The 14247-nt window shown below is 33.3% G+C and overlaps 2 long non-coding RNA genes across 2 annotated transcripts; both read right to left on the bottom strand.

Moving 5' to 3' along the window:
- Positions 1 to 4823: 4823 nt before the first annotated feature.
- LOC131618804 (uncharacterized) lies at positions 4824 to 6855 on the bottom strand. The gene is made up of 3 exons (XR_009288918.1): positions 6620 to 6855; positions 6462 to 6541; positions 4824 to 4980 (listed from the first exon to the last, which is right to left on the bottom strand). It is a non-coding gene; the product is annotated as an uncharacterized LOC131618804 (long non-coding RNA).
- A 2836-nt stretch (positions 6856 to 9691) lies between these two features.
- Positions 9692 to 11753, bottom strand: LOC131618798 (uncharacterized). Its single transcript, XR_009288917.1, has 3 exons — positions 11609 to 11753; positions 11451 to 11530; positions 9692 to 9969 (listed from the first exon to the last, which is right to left on the bottom strand). It is a non-coding gene; the product is annotated as an uncharacterized LOC131618798 (long non-coding RNA).
- Positions 11754 to 14247: the final 2494 nt, after the last annotated feature.

Genomic DNA, 14247 nt, shown 5'->3' with positions numbered 1-14247 from the left:
ACATGATTGAACTAAGAGACATTCAAGAGTGACATTGAGTGAGGTAATAACACTTTATTGGGAATTGGGACATCCATAGAAGCTTTGAATAAAAGGTGACAAAGTTCTGAAAAATTGTCAGAACAAACAAGACATATCATGAAGAATATCAGATAGATACAAACAAAACGAATCAAAAGGATAAATTTGTTTTGGTAGGTGCCAATAAGTTGGACTTTGATCTCAAGGTAAGATGTTGACAACAACAGGACCTTGGAAGAATGTTAATGAGCATGATTTTGTTTCTATGCATGATGTTAAAGTTTTCTATGCATGATGAATGCTCATTGCAATGTAGTTATTTATGACAACTGGGATTGACTCTTTTGTGAGGCAAGATTGGAGCTTTGATTCCTCAACACAGGAACTCTAAAAAAAATCCGCTTGGAAAGAAGATGCATGAACAAACTTCTTGTCACACTGATAACTGTATCAAACAAATGATCCTTTGAGAAGTACTGATAAATTGTGCTTGGGGATTGCTGAAGAAGATTTCCCCAGTATAAGTCTTGCAGAGGATATTCTGATCAACAAATCTTGATTTAAACATCTGAACAACAGGATCTTGAAGTAATGTGCCCCTAATAGGATCACTGATCAAGTTTCTCTACTGTTTGAACTTCCTAGAAGATGAGTGCTTACTTGCAAATAAAATGTTTATTCAAGAATGGTAATTTTAATGCAATGCTCAAAACATATTTTTGAAATCAAAGTCACTTTGTAAAGAAAATGGAATCACTTGTCAAAACACAAAGGTTAAGACAACCAAAGTAAAAGATAAAGAAAAGATATGGTATCAACATAAATGATTGGTAAATCTCTTGGGAGTCAGCTTACGCAACCTTGTTGTAGTATGCTTTCAAAACAAACCTTGCTTCAATTAGGGCTTTTGAAGGTTGTAACGTGGTCAGGTTCACGGTTTAAAAAATAAAAGGTATAAGGCTCAAATTTTTTGTAACCCACCCCATCTTCGTGATGATCTTCATTCCTAAACCCAGTTAATTCAAAATATGCATTCAGGTTCTAAGAGACTTCTGGAATTTTACCTGTTGTAATGATGAAAGTTCACAAGCCAAGAAAACTTAGAGATGGCAGTCACTTTTTCCTTTTGATAGTCCCAACATTTTGTGGTTCAAGAGTTTATTGACTTATCTCTTCTTTTTTCCTTCTTTTGATATCCCTAACTTTTGCCTGAACTGTTTATTTTGAACTTACAGTCAGCGGGATGCCTTAATTTTTGCCTAAGTCATTTTTGATTTTGACTTAGCAGGCTTTTCGTCGATTTTCTTTTTTGATACTTTTTTTTTCTGAAAGATAGTGACTACCTTGCTTAATGATTATAATGAACCATCATCGACTTTTGCTCGGCATCTCCAACATTTCTTTCATGTATGTGGAGGAAAGCTTGTGATTAAAACACTTGTTGAAAGGTGTATTGAATGATTCTCTTAAAATAGAATGCATAACCGAATTAACTGGGAACTACCCTGCCCCGGGTTAAAATGTGGGTTATTTCATACAGAAAGAAACACCAACTTCTAGGCTCAAAGGGGGTGAACGAGGGATTAACTTCCTTATTTCTCCAGTGTTTGGGAATTGAAACAATGCCTGTACATCGTCAGCAAAGTTTTATTTGAAAGCATACAGTTCAACAACCTGGGTATTTTGTTGTCATCATCCTCCCTCCAATCTTTGCATAAAACACAAGTTTGATAGAGAAAGCAAAATAAATTTTTTTTTTTTGTAAAAGAAGCATAAACATAGACATAGTAGATGAAAATGAATTCAAAAATACGATGCTCATTTCATTAAAATTAACATTCTGAAATGAAAAAAGTTTAAAAGCAAACAATATAATTGAGGAAATGCAAACAGTAGGGAAACATCTTTCTAAATCATGGCCTGCTGCCCCTTGATGGAAAGGACAATGAAGATCAGACCTAAAACCTTCTGGAAGTGGATTCCGAGGTGGAAGAATCAGCTCGATGGTAGACAGACAACTTCGAAGATGGAGACATACAAGGATAAGTTTCATGGATAAGCTGGATGTATGTATGCAAATGATGCATTTGTTGTTTATATTATTTGAGTTTCAAAGAACTTAAGATATTAATTTGCAAACATTCAAGCATTGGATTAAAACATTGATTAAGTTATCATCAAAATCAATCATCCATTTTGGTGGATTAGAGTTTTCACCCCATCAACACCCAAGATCCATTGAGTTTGATGAAACTTATGATGTTTACAAAAAAAGACCTCTGAGTTCATTGGAAATCAAAGGAAAAGATTTTTATGAATGCATGAATGTATGTATGAATGGATGTATGAATGCCATATATACAGACATGGTAACATAAACATGGTGCACATAAGATAGGTTCAAAAGTTCAACGTCACGAGCATGAGGTCAAAGGACCAAACATGGGATAGTACTAGGGGTTAATCACCTGCATAACATGTTCTACTGATACGTCAGAGTCCACATTCTTCTTTCAGATATTACCGGCTTGCACAACTGAACTTGTGAGCTAGCAATATTCTCATGAAAAACTCGTCTGAGTGTGGCTCTCCGCATGACAACCAATCCAAGTCTTCACCTGAATAGTTTCTGCGCCACAACCTAATAAGGCCAGGATGGGTTGGGGTTCTACGGCCAACTCAGCTTCTACAATTCAATGAAAGCAATAATGTCTTCGCTACGAAACATGCTAAACATATATTACCAACAAGGAACCTCCACTGAGCGGAAGGATTCTCACGTACGCCTGTACATGACTATACCCTCCACCTAATTCTTATGTGTACTTAATCCGGGTTAGGATTTGTCCATAATGTATCACTTGTGACAGAACCACACATATATCCAGAATAGCAAAAAATAATAAAATAAACAAGTATAAGCAAATATTAAAGTGATCAAAAACTCTAAGGTAACCCCTCTTTTAAAAAGATTTTTCAAATCCCCAGCAGAGTCGCCAGTTCTGTAAACTCGGTTTTTGCGAACTGACTCCTTGCTCTTTTTATTTTTTTTTTAATTAATTTTTTTTTTATTTTTTGCAAGAGTCGCCACCGACTTTTATTTTATCCAAAAAGGAAAGGCATAAAAGAACAGGAAAGACCTTTTGACAGATTTTGGGTTCGGGGGGTTGGTTATACAAAGGGAAGGTTTTAAGCACCCTTTGTATCCATGGTTATCCATGGGCTCTTAGTTTTGCTTAGATCACTTTTGCTCTTGTTTGATTTTTAAAATAAGCTCGGCAAGACATTAAGCCTTGTGCCTACATACCTCCTCGGTGCAATGGAGAAGTCAGAGCTAATGTAGTTCCGCTTTTAAAAAACGTTTGAAAAAAAACATAAACACGTTTACCATCGTCGGAGCGAATACTCAGCCATTGATCTTGATCATGAGAACAAATAGATTCTTTGCATCACAAATGAAAGAAGGGCTCCAACTCGGATGAAAATCAACGAGTATGACACTATCTCTTTCACGTGGAAAAGATTCCATTATATCAATCAATCTCAAAATCGTGGGGTATCTCAACTCACTACAACACTTAATCGTGTCTAAACTTTGAAAGAAAAGCCACTAAGGGCAAAAGGTATTTTATAAGAAAAGATTTTTAAAAGAGGTTTTACAAACATAAGAAGATTTTGGAAAAAGGGAGAAGATTTTGAAAATTTAAGAAGTGGGAGGAGATGAAGAGGCTATCCTAGTGCTTAAAATAAAAGTTTAAGGAGAGAATGATCTAACCAAAATAAGAAACCAACAGTTGGCCGACGCATTACCACTTGGGGATCCAGATGAACTTATCATCTTTAGCACCACTTTGCATTAAGCACATTAAAATTCTGATGAAAATCGGGCGGAGTAACGGCTGTTTTCGGGTAAAATTCTTATCTCAATGCCTTGGAATTAACCATCAAGGACTTTCAAGGAAATACCTGCATACACAAACAGACAACAATCCAATGCCAGACAGACAGAACAACCATAGAGTAATAACAGAATAGGGGTCCAGAGGCACTAAGTCCATAAGTCCAAATCTCCAAAATGCTAGGGATAGTAACCAGTAGTCCAAGAGAGAACCTTAAGCGTTTTTTAGATTTTTGTTGTTTATTAGTGTTTTAGCATAAAAGTAAAGTATGGTCCAAGTGGACAAAAAGAAAATAACGGAAACATAAACAATGCGTCCAAATGGACAAAGAAAAAAAAATAGCGGAAGCATAAATAATATGTCCAAATGGACAAAGAAAAAATAGCGGAAACATAAATAATATGTCCAAATGGACAAAGAAAAAATAGCGGAAACATAAATAATATGTCCAAATGGACAAAGAAAAATAGCGGAAACATAAATAATATGTCCAAATGGACAAAGAGAAAATAACAGAAACATAAATAATATGTCCAAATGGACAAAGAAAAAATAACAGAAACATAAATAATATGTCCAAATGGACAAAGAAAAAATAGCAGAAATATAAATAATATGTCCAAGTGGACAAAGAAAAAATGACAGATGTAACACCCCAAATTCTACCCAAAAATATCATGCGAGAAATCAGAGTATTTTAAAAACTATCAACAATGCATTTGGGATATCACATTTACTTCCTATAAACAACTCATAACCAGATACATAGCACTTTAATCTCAGAGAAGCACAAAACAACCTATAACAGCTCTTAGACAAACCAACTTCATTTTAATATGCAGCGGAATCATAACATTTGAATTTATAAACAAATCATCTTATTTAATCGGAAACAACTTCAAACATCATAGTACTTCTCATTATCCAATTTGGAACTCAACAACTAAAACATGAACAACATAGAAACAACAATATAGACAACCCCCGAGTGCTACGTATCAGAGCGACACACCAACCAGACACGGTGAATCTACAAACTTCCACGGCTATACTTGAGTACCTGCCCATTTCCCATGGTAGGGGAAACATCAGCAGAAGGGGTGAGATATCAAACATTATAAAGGAAAGTATGATAATACATATAGCAAAGATAAAATCATACACAACTCACCACTTCTCAATATAAGCAATTTGCATCACAACAATAATGTTAACTATCAACTATAACAATGTATTCAAGTTTACAAGTATGTCATTCAAGCACATAATAACATATACTTCATAATCACAACGTAAATTAATACAACTATCAACAATGGCAAAACATGGTTCATATATTCCACATATATACATTTATCATTAATACATATATATATTTGCATTCTCATCATATACGTTTCATTTACATATATCACCAAAATCATGTATCAAACATCACCAAATTTAATTATCACATCTCATGCACACATAACAATCACCTAATCACATAATTACATATATTCAAACATCACATAACTCCAATGTAACTCAATGCAAGACATGTGACTCTATGCATGTGGTACCCAATATGGACCCAAAGTTCCACCGCTTCCGATTCATATAGAATCTAGCCACGCTTCAGATCCGGACAAGACCAAAGCCACCAAATGTAAACATATAGTTTACCGCTTTCCGATTCACTCTAGAATCCAAGCCACGCTTGTGTTTCAAAGCAATTCCACCTATGTTTCAAGGCACACTATGATATGAATGTATGTACAATCTCACAAATATATGCAATTAAGATCATCTCTACCATCTTAACTTTCCACATATCACAATAATTCAACTCTATGAATTATCCACCAATTGTACACAACATTCACAACACACACATATCATTCACATATGAGAGGCCAATTAATCAATTACGATTCACACAATCCAATTAACATTAGTAATCATACTATCTCATGTTAATTCTCATTTTTGTCAATTATACATGAACACACATTTTCAACATCAAGCAATTAGTCATTAGAATTAATGCTAACCAACTAACCATAAAGAATCAATATCAAAACAACATCATTGGCATGACAATATATATTTCTCAACATACATATTCAAGCCAAAACACAATTACAAACAATTTCTCAAAATACCGTAATTTACCGATAAATCGAATAATTGGTCCAAGTTCAAGTATATTCCAATCACATAGACTTATTGGAATCAATTCAACTAATAATTTAACTATCCAATTAATAATTAAACTATATTAATTTCAATTCAACTATTATATTTCTATTCCATTATTTTCCAATTCTATAACAAAACCCATTATTTCACTATCAATGGTTTACTCACAACAAACATAACAATCTAATACACATAGATTATCAATTGCACACAACTTATCACATTTATATCATCACATTCCAACAATCATCAAATACCCAAAATTGCAACATAGAAGAACATGGATATCAAAGTATATAATTAAACCCACTATAACATACTATCATACAACCCTTTAGCATGAAAGAACCCCACCCTTACCTTGGCAAATATGAAATCTTTCACCATAGCTCTAAGCTTTTCTCCAAAATAAATCCTTCAAACATAATTTGGAGACACACCTAAAAACCAGTTCGGAAATCAGCTTATCAGACGAACTTAAAATCCTCAAAATCAAAATCGCTCCGGTCAGAACTTACCTCTATGAGTCAGGAACGTTGTGTCAAAACCACGCGGCGATCCAACGGTTGGATTGAGAGATACATCCGTTTTGCTAAGGTGACTCAATGCTGAAACTTGCTGCGAAAATGAGGTTTCTTCTAGCTTTTCTCTTCCACCATTGTTCTCTTCCCTTTTGCCTCTTTTCTCTTCTTCCTATCTTTTCCCCCAAATGAAAATAGTAACCTCTAAAACCCTAACCTTCTCTTACTATCTCACTTATGTCAATTGGGCTTAACCCACCAATCCATCCATTATGTTTCTATCACTTAGGCCCATTTAGTTATATCTCTCTAATAACTCAATTAAGTCAAACAACACAAACACTCACATAATTAAATACTTAAATAATTATTATATCACATAATAACTAAATAAATAAGTTATTATTAAAAACACCAAACAATATAATTACTAATATAATTAATAAAAATATTAATAAAAATCGGGATGTTACAACTCTCCCCCACTTAGAATATTTTCGTCCTCGAAAATACCATCGACACAACCATCTCATCTCCAAAACTACACTTACTCTCCCCAGAATCACACGAACACAAAGGCGTTCCACACCTTCGACCATACAAAGCTTCAAAATACAAGCTCTCAAAAGATCCTCAAGTTACTGAATCGTCTTCTCCGTTTGACCATCAGCTTGCGGATGATAAACAAAACTCAAACACAACTTAATAATCAAAGTACTCTACAAAACTTTCCAAAATCTAGAAGTAAACTTCGGATCTCTATCAGAAACAACACTCGATGGAATACCATGCCAACTCACAATCTTTTCAAAATACAACTTTGCAAGTCTCTCCATCGGATAATCCCTGCTTATCGGAATAGAGTGAGCAAAATTCGTCAATCCATCTACAATGACCCAAATTGCCTCACAATTAATCGATTTCCTAGAAAAACCCAAAACAAATCCATAGAAATGCTATCCCACTTCCACTCAGGAATGGACAACGAATGCATCAAACCAGACGGTTTCTGATGTTCAATCTTTGACTTCTGACAAGTCAAACACGAATACACAAATTCCGCAATATCCTTCTTCATACCTCGCCACAAAAATAACTTTCTCAAGTCTTGATACATCTTAGTAGCACCAGGATAATTACTCAACCACTTTGATGCCCTTCATCCCAAAAATTCTCTTTTTCAAATCCGAAACATCTGGAATACAAATTCAATCACGACATCTCATGACACCGTTCTCGTCAATCCCAAAATTATCACCTTATCCTCAATCAATCAATTTCATCTTGTCAACCAATTTCAAATCCGATTTCTGACCTTCTCTAATCTCATCAAGAATACCACAAGTAAGCTTCAACATACCAAACTCAAATCTCGAAATTATTCCAACAATTCCAATTCTTGAATCATCAACATAGACATATGCAATTATTTCCTACTCAATGCATTGGCTACAACGTTCGCTTTTCCCGGATGATAATTCAAAGCAAAATCCTAGTCCTTCAAGAATTCCAACCACCTTCTCTGTCTCATATTCAACTCTTTCTGATCAAGCAAATACTTCAAACTCTTGTAGTCACTATACACATCGAATCTTGATCCAAATAAGTATTGCCTTCAAAGTTTTAAAACAAAAACAACGGCGGCCAACTCAAAATCTTGCGTCAGATAATTTCTCTCATGAATCTTAAGTTGCTTTGGAGCATAAGCTACAAGTTGTCCTTTTTGTTTCAACATAAATCCTTTCAAAACCTTCCTTCTTCTTAACCAACAAAAACATATGCACCTCTAGACGACACACTCGAACGAATCAACCTCTCCTCAAACAAGTCTTCAAGTTGACTCTTCAACTCTTTCAACATCATAAGCAAACATCCTATATGGAGCCCTCGATACAAGACTAGTTCCAGAAACTAAATCGATCGAAAACTCAACTTTTCTTTCTGACGGTAAATCACTTACATCTTCAGGAAACACTTATGCAAATGCGCCAACTATCGATAATCCCCCAATCGTTATTTCCTCATGAACATCCAAAGTTGCAAACAACCTAAACAACATCGCACCATCTTGCACAAACTTATTCACTTCCAATATTATCAAGCTGGTAAGACAAGTCTATCTCATTCCAATACGATTCCTTCTACTATCAACAAGAGATTAAGGGTGATCAGTTCCTCAATTTGTCAATAGATAGCCGACAACCATAATGGTAGCGTAAACCATCGTTACTTAACTGCAATAGAATCCTTTACGTCACCAAAAATACCATACTTCATTAACTCCCAAAATCATCTGAACATGCTAACACACACCTTGTGATAACATTAGAACATAATTTCTTTACACCACTATCAACACTTTTTATTCTTGGAATCATACTCGTCCCTTCGCATTTCTAACTCCGACTTGAACGTTCCAACAACTTCGACAACTTTTCCAATCTCTTGCCAAGGATCCCTTGACAAGGTCTACCGTAATCCGTCACTTAATCATTATTCTTAAGTCAACATCCTACGCAACGGTTACTTAAATTGATAACTTCACAGTCCACTAATAATGCTGAATATGGCAACTTCCTAAATTCCATCTTATAACAATTATCCTTATTCCAAGATGATCCGACTTGTTAAACAAACAAAATCTTAAATCCATGTTACCTTCGAATTCGGAAACCAACAAACTTCTACATTGCCTGCTCTGTCTCCTTAAGAAATATATTGCACCAATAACTTACAACTGAAACATATCCAAGAAGCACAGCTTCTTCCCTACTTCGCTCAAACTAACCCTGCAACAAAACGAACAAGTACCAACAGTGTTTCACACACATGTCGCGTACTAAGGAATAAAACACTAACATCATTCAACTGTCACACAACTCAACTGACTCGACAACTTGGCCGGACGGACCGACCTGCTCTGATACCACTAATGTAACACCCCAAATTCTACCCAAAAATATCATGCGAGAAATCAGAGTATTTTAAAAACTATCAACAATGCATTTGGGATATCACATTTACTTCCTATAAACAACTCATAACCAGATACATAGCACTTTAATCTCAGAGAAGCACAAAACAACCTATAACAGCTCTTAGACAAACCAACTTCATTTTAATATGCAGCGGAATCATAACATTTGAATTTATAAACAAATTATCTTATTTAATCGGAAACAACTTCAAACATCATAGTACTTCTCATTATCCAATTTGGAACTCAACAACTAAAACATGAACAACATAGAAACAACAATATAGACAACCCCCGAGTGCTACGTATCAGAGCGACACACCAACCAGACACGGTGAATCTACAAACTTCCACGGCTATACTTGAGTACCTGCCCATTTCCCATGGTAGGGGAAACATCAGCAGAAGGGGTGAGATATCAAACATTATAAAGGAAAGTATGATAATACATATAGCAAAGATAAAATCATACACAATTCACCACTTCTCAATATAAGCAATTTGCATCACAACAATAATGTTAACTATCAACTATAACAATGTATTCAAGTTTACAAGTATGTCATTCAAGCACATAATAACATATACTTCATAATCACAACGTAAATTAATACAACTATCAACAATGGCAAAACATGGTTCATATATTCCACATATATACATTTATCATTAATACATATATATATTTGCATTCTCATCATATACGTTTCATTTACATATATCACCAAAATCATGTATCAAACATCACCAAATTTAATTATCACATCTCATGCACACATAACAATCACCTAATCACATAATTACATATATTCAAACATCACATAACTCCAATGTAACTCAATGCAAGACATGTGACTCTATGCATGTGGTACCCAATATGGACCCAAAGTTCCACCGCTTCCGATTCATATAGAATCTAGCCACGCTTCAGATCCGGACAAGACCAAAGCCACCAAATGTAAACATATAGTTTACCGCTTTCCGATTCACTCTAGAATCCAAGCCACGCTTGTGTTTCAAAGCAATTCCACCTATGTTTCAAGGCACACTATGATATGAATGTATGTACAATCTCACAAATATATGCAATTAAGATCATCTCTACCATCTTAACTTTCCACATATCACAATAATTCAACTCTATGAATTATCCACCAATTGTACACAACATTCACAACACACACATATCATTCACATATGAGAGGCCAATTAATCAATTACGATTTACACAATCCAATTAACATTAGTAATCATACTATCTCATGTTAATTCTCATTTTTGTCAATTATACATGAACACACATTTTCAACATCAAGCAATTAGTCATTAGAATTAATGCTAACCAACTAACCATAAAGAATCAATATCAAAACAACATCATTGGCATGACAATATATATTTCTCAACATACATATTCAAGCCAAAACACAATTACAAACAATTTCTCAAAATACCGTAATTTACCGATAAATCGAATAATTGGTCCAAGTTCAAGTATATTCCAATCACATAGACTTATTGGAATCAATTCAACTAATAATTTAACTATCCAATTAATAATTAAACTATATTAATTTCAATTCAACTATTATATTTCTATTCCATTATTTTCCAATTCTATAACAAAACCCATTATTTCACTATCAATGGTTTACTCACAACAAACATAACAATCTAATACACATAGATTATCAATTGCACACAACTTATCACATTTATATCATCACATTCCAACAATCATCAAATACCCAAAATTGCAACATAGAAGAACATGGATATCAAAGTATATAATTAAACCCACTATAACATACTATCATACAACCCTTTAGCATGAAAGAACCCCACCCTTACCTTGGCAAATATGAAATCTTTCACCATAGCTCTAAGCTTTTCTCCAAAATAAATCCTTCAAACATAATTTGGAGACACACCTAAAAACCAGTTCGGAAATCAGCTTATCAGACGAACTTAAAATCCTCAAAATCAAAATCGCTCCGGTCAGAACTTACCTCTATGAGTCAGGAACGTTGTGTCAAAACCACGCGGCGATCCAACGGTTGGATTGAGAGATACATCCGTTTTGCTAAGGTGACTCAATGCTGAAACTTGCTGCGAAAATGAGGTTTCTTCTAGCTTTTCTCTTCCACCATTGTTCTCTTCCCTTTTGCCTATTTTCTCTTCTTCCTATCTTTTCCCCCAAATGAAAATAGTAACCTCTAAAACCCTAACCTTCTCTTACTATCTCACTTATGTCAATTGAGCTTAACCCACCAATCCATCCATTATGTTTCTATCACTTAGGCCCATTTAGTTATATCTCTCTAATAACTCAATTAAGTCAAACAACACAAACACTCACATAATTAAATACTTAAATAATTATTATATCACATAATAACTAAATAAATAAGTTATTATTAAAAACACCAAACAATATAATTACTAATATAATTAATAAAAATATTAATAAAAATCGGGATGTTACAACAGAAACATAAATAATATGTCCAAATGGACAAAGAAAAAAAAATGACAGAAACATAAATAATATGAATGATAAAATAAAGTATAAAGCAAGAAATATAAAGAACAATATAATAAAATGCGGAATTTAAAGTTAATTGTTAGATGTTAAAGATAACCATCTTGAAACTTGTCAAGTATGTTATCAAAGTTAGTAATAAAGATTGATGGTGAGTGAAGGATGTTCTCGGATTTAAATTCAATGGAACTTTATCAGAAGCTTGATAAAATCATAGCGACTACACGATAAAATTCCATAAGTCTTAAATCAACCGCATACAATTCTCTTCCATGTTTGATCTTTTTTTATCCCAATTCAAGACAATGAAAAAGATAAGAAATAATATCAAATAATAAATAAAAATAAATACAAAACAAATTAAGCTTAATATTTTTTGTGATTTTCTTGGAATTGATTTTTAGTTAATTAACAAACTAATTAAACAAATAATTATACAAATAATTAAACTTAACAAAAAATATTCTTTTTTATGTCAAAAATTAGATTATAAAAAAAAAAAAAACCTAAATCTAAAAGGAAAATATTTTTGGAGTTTTTTGATTGGTTAAAAATAATTAAAAAAAGCAATATTTACATAATTACTAATTAATTAAGCAATATAAATTAATTATGAAAAGAAATAAAATATTTTTATGTTAAAAATTAAATAAACATTTTATCAACTTAAAACTAAAATTAAAACATTTTTTTTGAGAAATTGAAAATATGCATAAATATGGAGTTTTTAATTCATGAACTCCTAACACTACTACATATTAAAAATTACATTGTACTTACTCTATGATGTTCCAAGAGTGGAATAGAGTGATTGAAATTGATTGAAAGTGGCTATTTGAATGAGCCTTGATTTTTACAAGTTTCTTGAAACTTTTGAAAAATATAAAACTTATGCTATGCTTTTGGAGTGTGTTGTTATTCTTCTCTTGTTCCTCCTCCTCTTTTTTCTCTCTTTGAATGAAGAAAATGAAGTTCTATTTATAGGCAAAGAGTTTGATCTTGGAAGCCTTGCAAGTGGAAATTGTCATGATTGATTTTGTGGAAAAAATATGATAATGGAATATTTTCAATGAGTGTATTTCTTAACCATGGTTAAAACACTCAAGTATTATTCTCTTCAATCTTGCAATAATATATTTAAGCATCTTGAATTGGTCTTGATTGGCAACCATAAGCATCTTTGATAATATCTTTGAATTATCTCACTTTAATTAAACTTTAAATGAATAAAATTTAATTAAAATGAAATAAAAATGTTATGGATCATGGATGGGTCGTGGATTCCCCTTAGACATATGGGAATCAAGATTGAATCACAAAAGAATTGGTCTTTTTGAAAAAGAATCAAATTTTGGTCATTACTTGTTTCATGCATTTTTCCAAAAAAGGTCAACTTCATCAAGGCATATCTCCCTCAATTTTGATCCTATGAAAGTGTTCTTTAACTTTTTGGAAAGCCCAAGATGTCCTCTACAAGCCACTTTGGAATCGTTTTTGCATTTGGAGAAGTTATCTTGATGATATGGGTTTTGACAAAAAACTGCTTTTTGTTGACTTTGAAAATGACCTGTAATGTTTTGGCTTATATCTCTTAGGCGGGAGCATTTCTTGACCTTGGTCCCAACATCAAAGTTGTAGAGAATTGAATTTCCTTGAGAATGAGCTTTGTTTGGAATTTTTCTGATAAATTATGAGAGAGTTATGGTCAGTCAAAGTTCAGTTGACTTTTAGCTAAAAAACTCTAATTTTGCAATTTTGAGTTTTGTCGATTTCTGAACTTTTCTTGATGAATTATGATCAACCATTGATCACATGATGAATCTTTTGAAAAAATATGGATGTTGACAAAAAATTGCATTTTTGACTGTCTGTTGACTTTTTGGTCAAACTGGTCGTCTGTTGACTGTTTGAGCTGTTGACTGTGCGTCTGAGCGAATCGAAGTTTGAAAATTTGTCTGGTGGTACTTTGATACGTATGTAGATCCATGAAATCCATTTGAGGTCTCAAAAACTCGTTCTCCTGAAAAAAATAAAAAAAACCTAGTTAGGGACTGTTTGTGTAGGAGACAGTTAGGCGTACCTGATTTTTGTGCAGTGTTGAGTCTC

The sequence above is a fragment of the Vicia villosa genome, linkage group LG1 (genome assembly GCF_029867415.1).
Source record: "Vicia villosa cultivar HV-30 ecotype Madison, WI linkage group LG1, Vvil1.0, whole genome shotgun sequence".
Classification (NCBI taxonomy): Eukaryota; Viridiplantae; Streptophyta; class Magnoliopsida; order Fabales; family Fabaceae; genus Vicia; species Vicia villosa.
The sequence above is the reverse complement of the archived record's forward strand: the minus strand, read 5'-3'. Positions and strand labels throughout refer to the sequence as shown.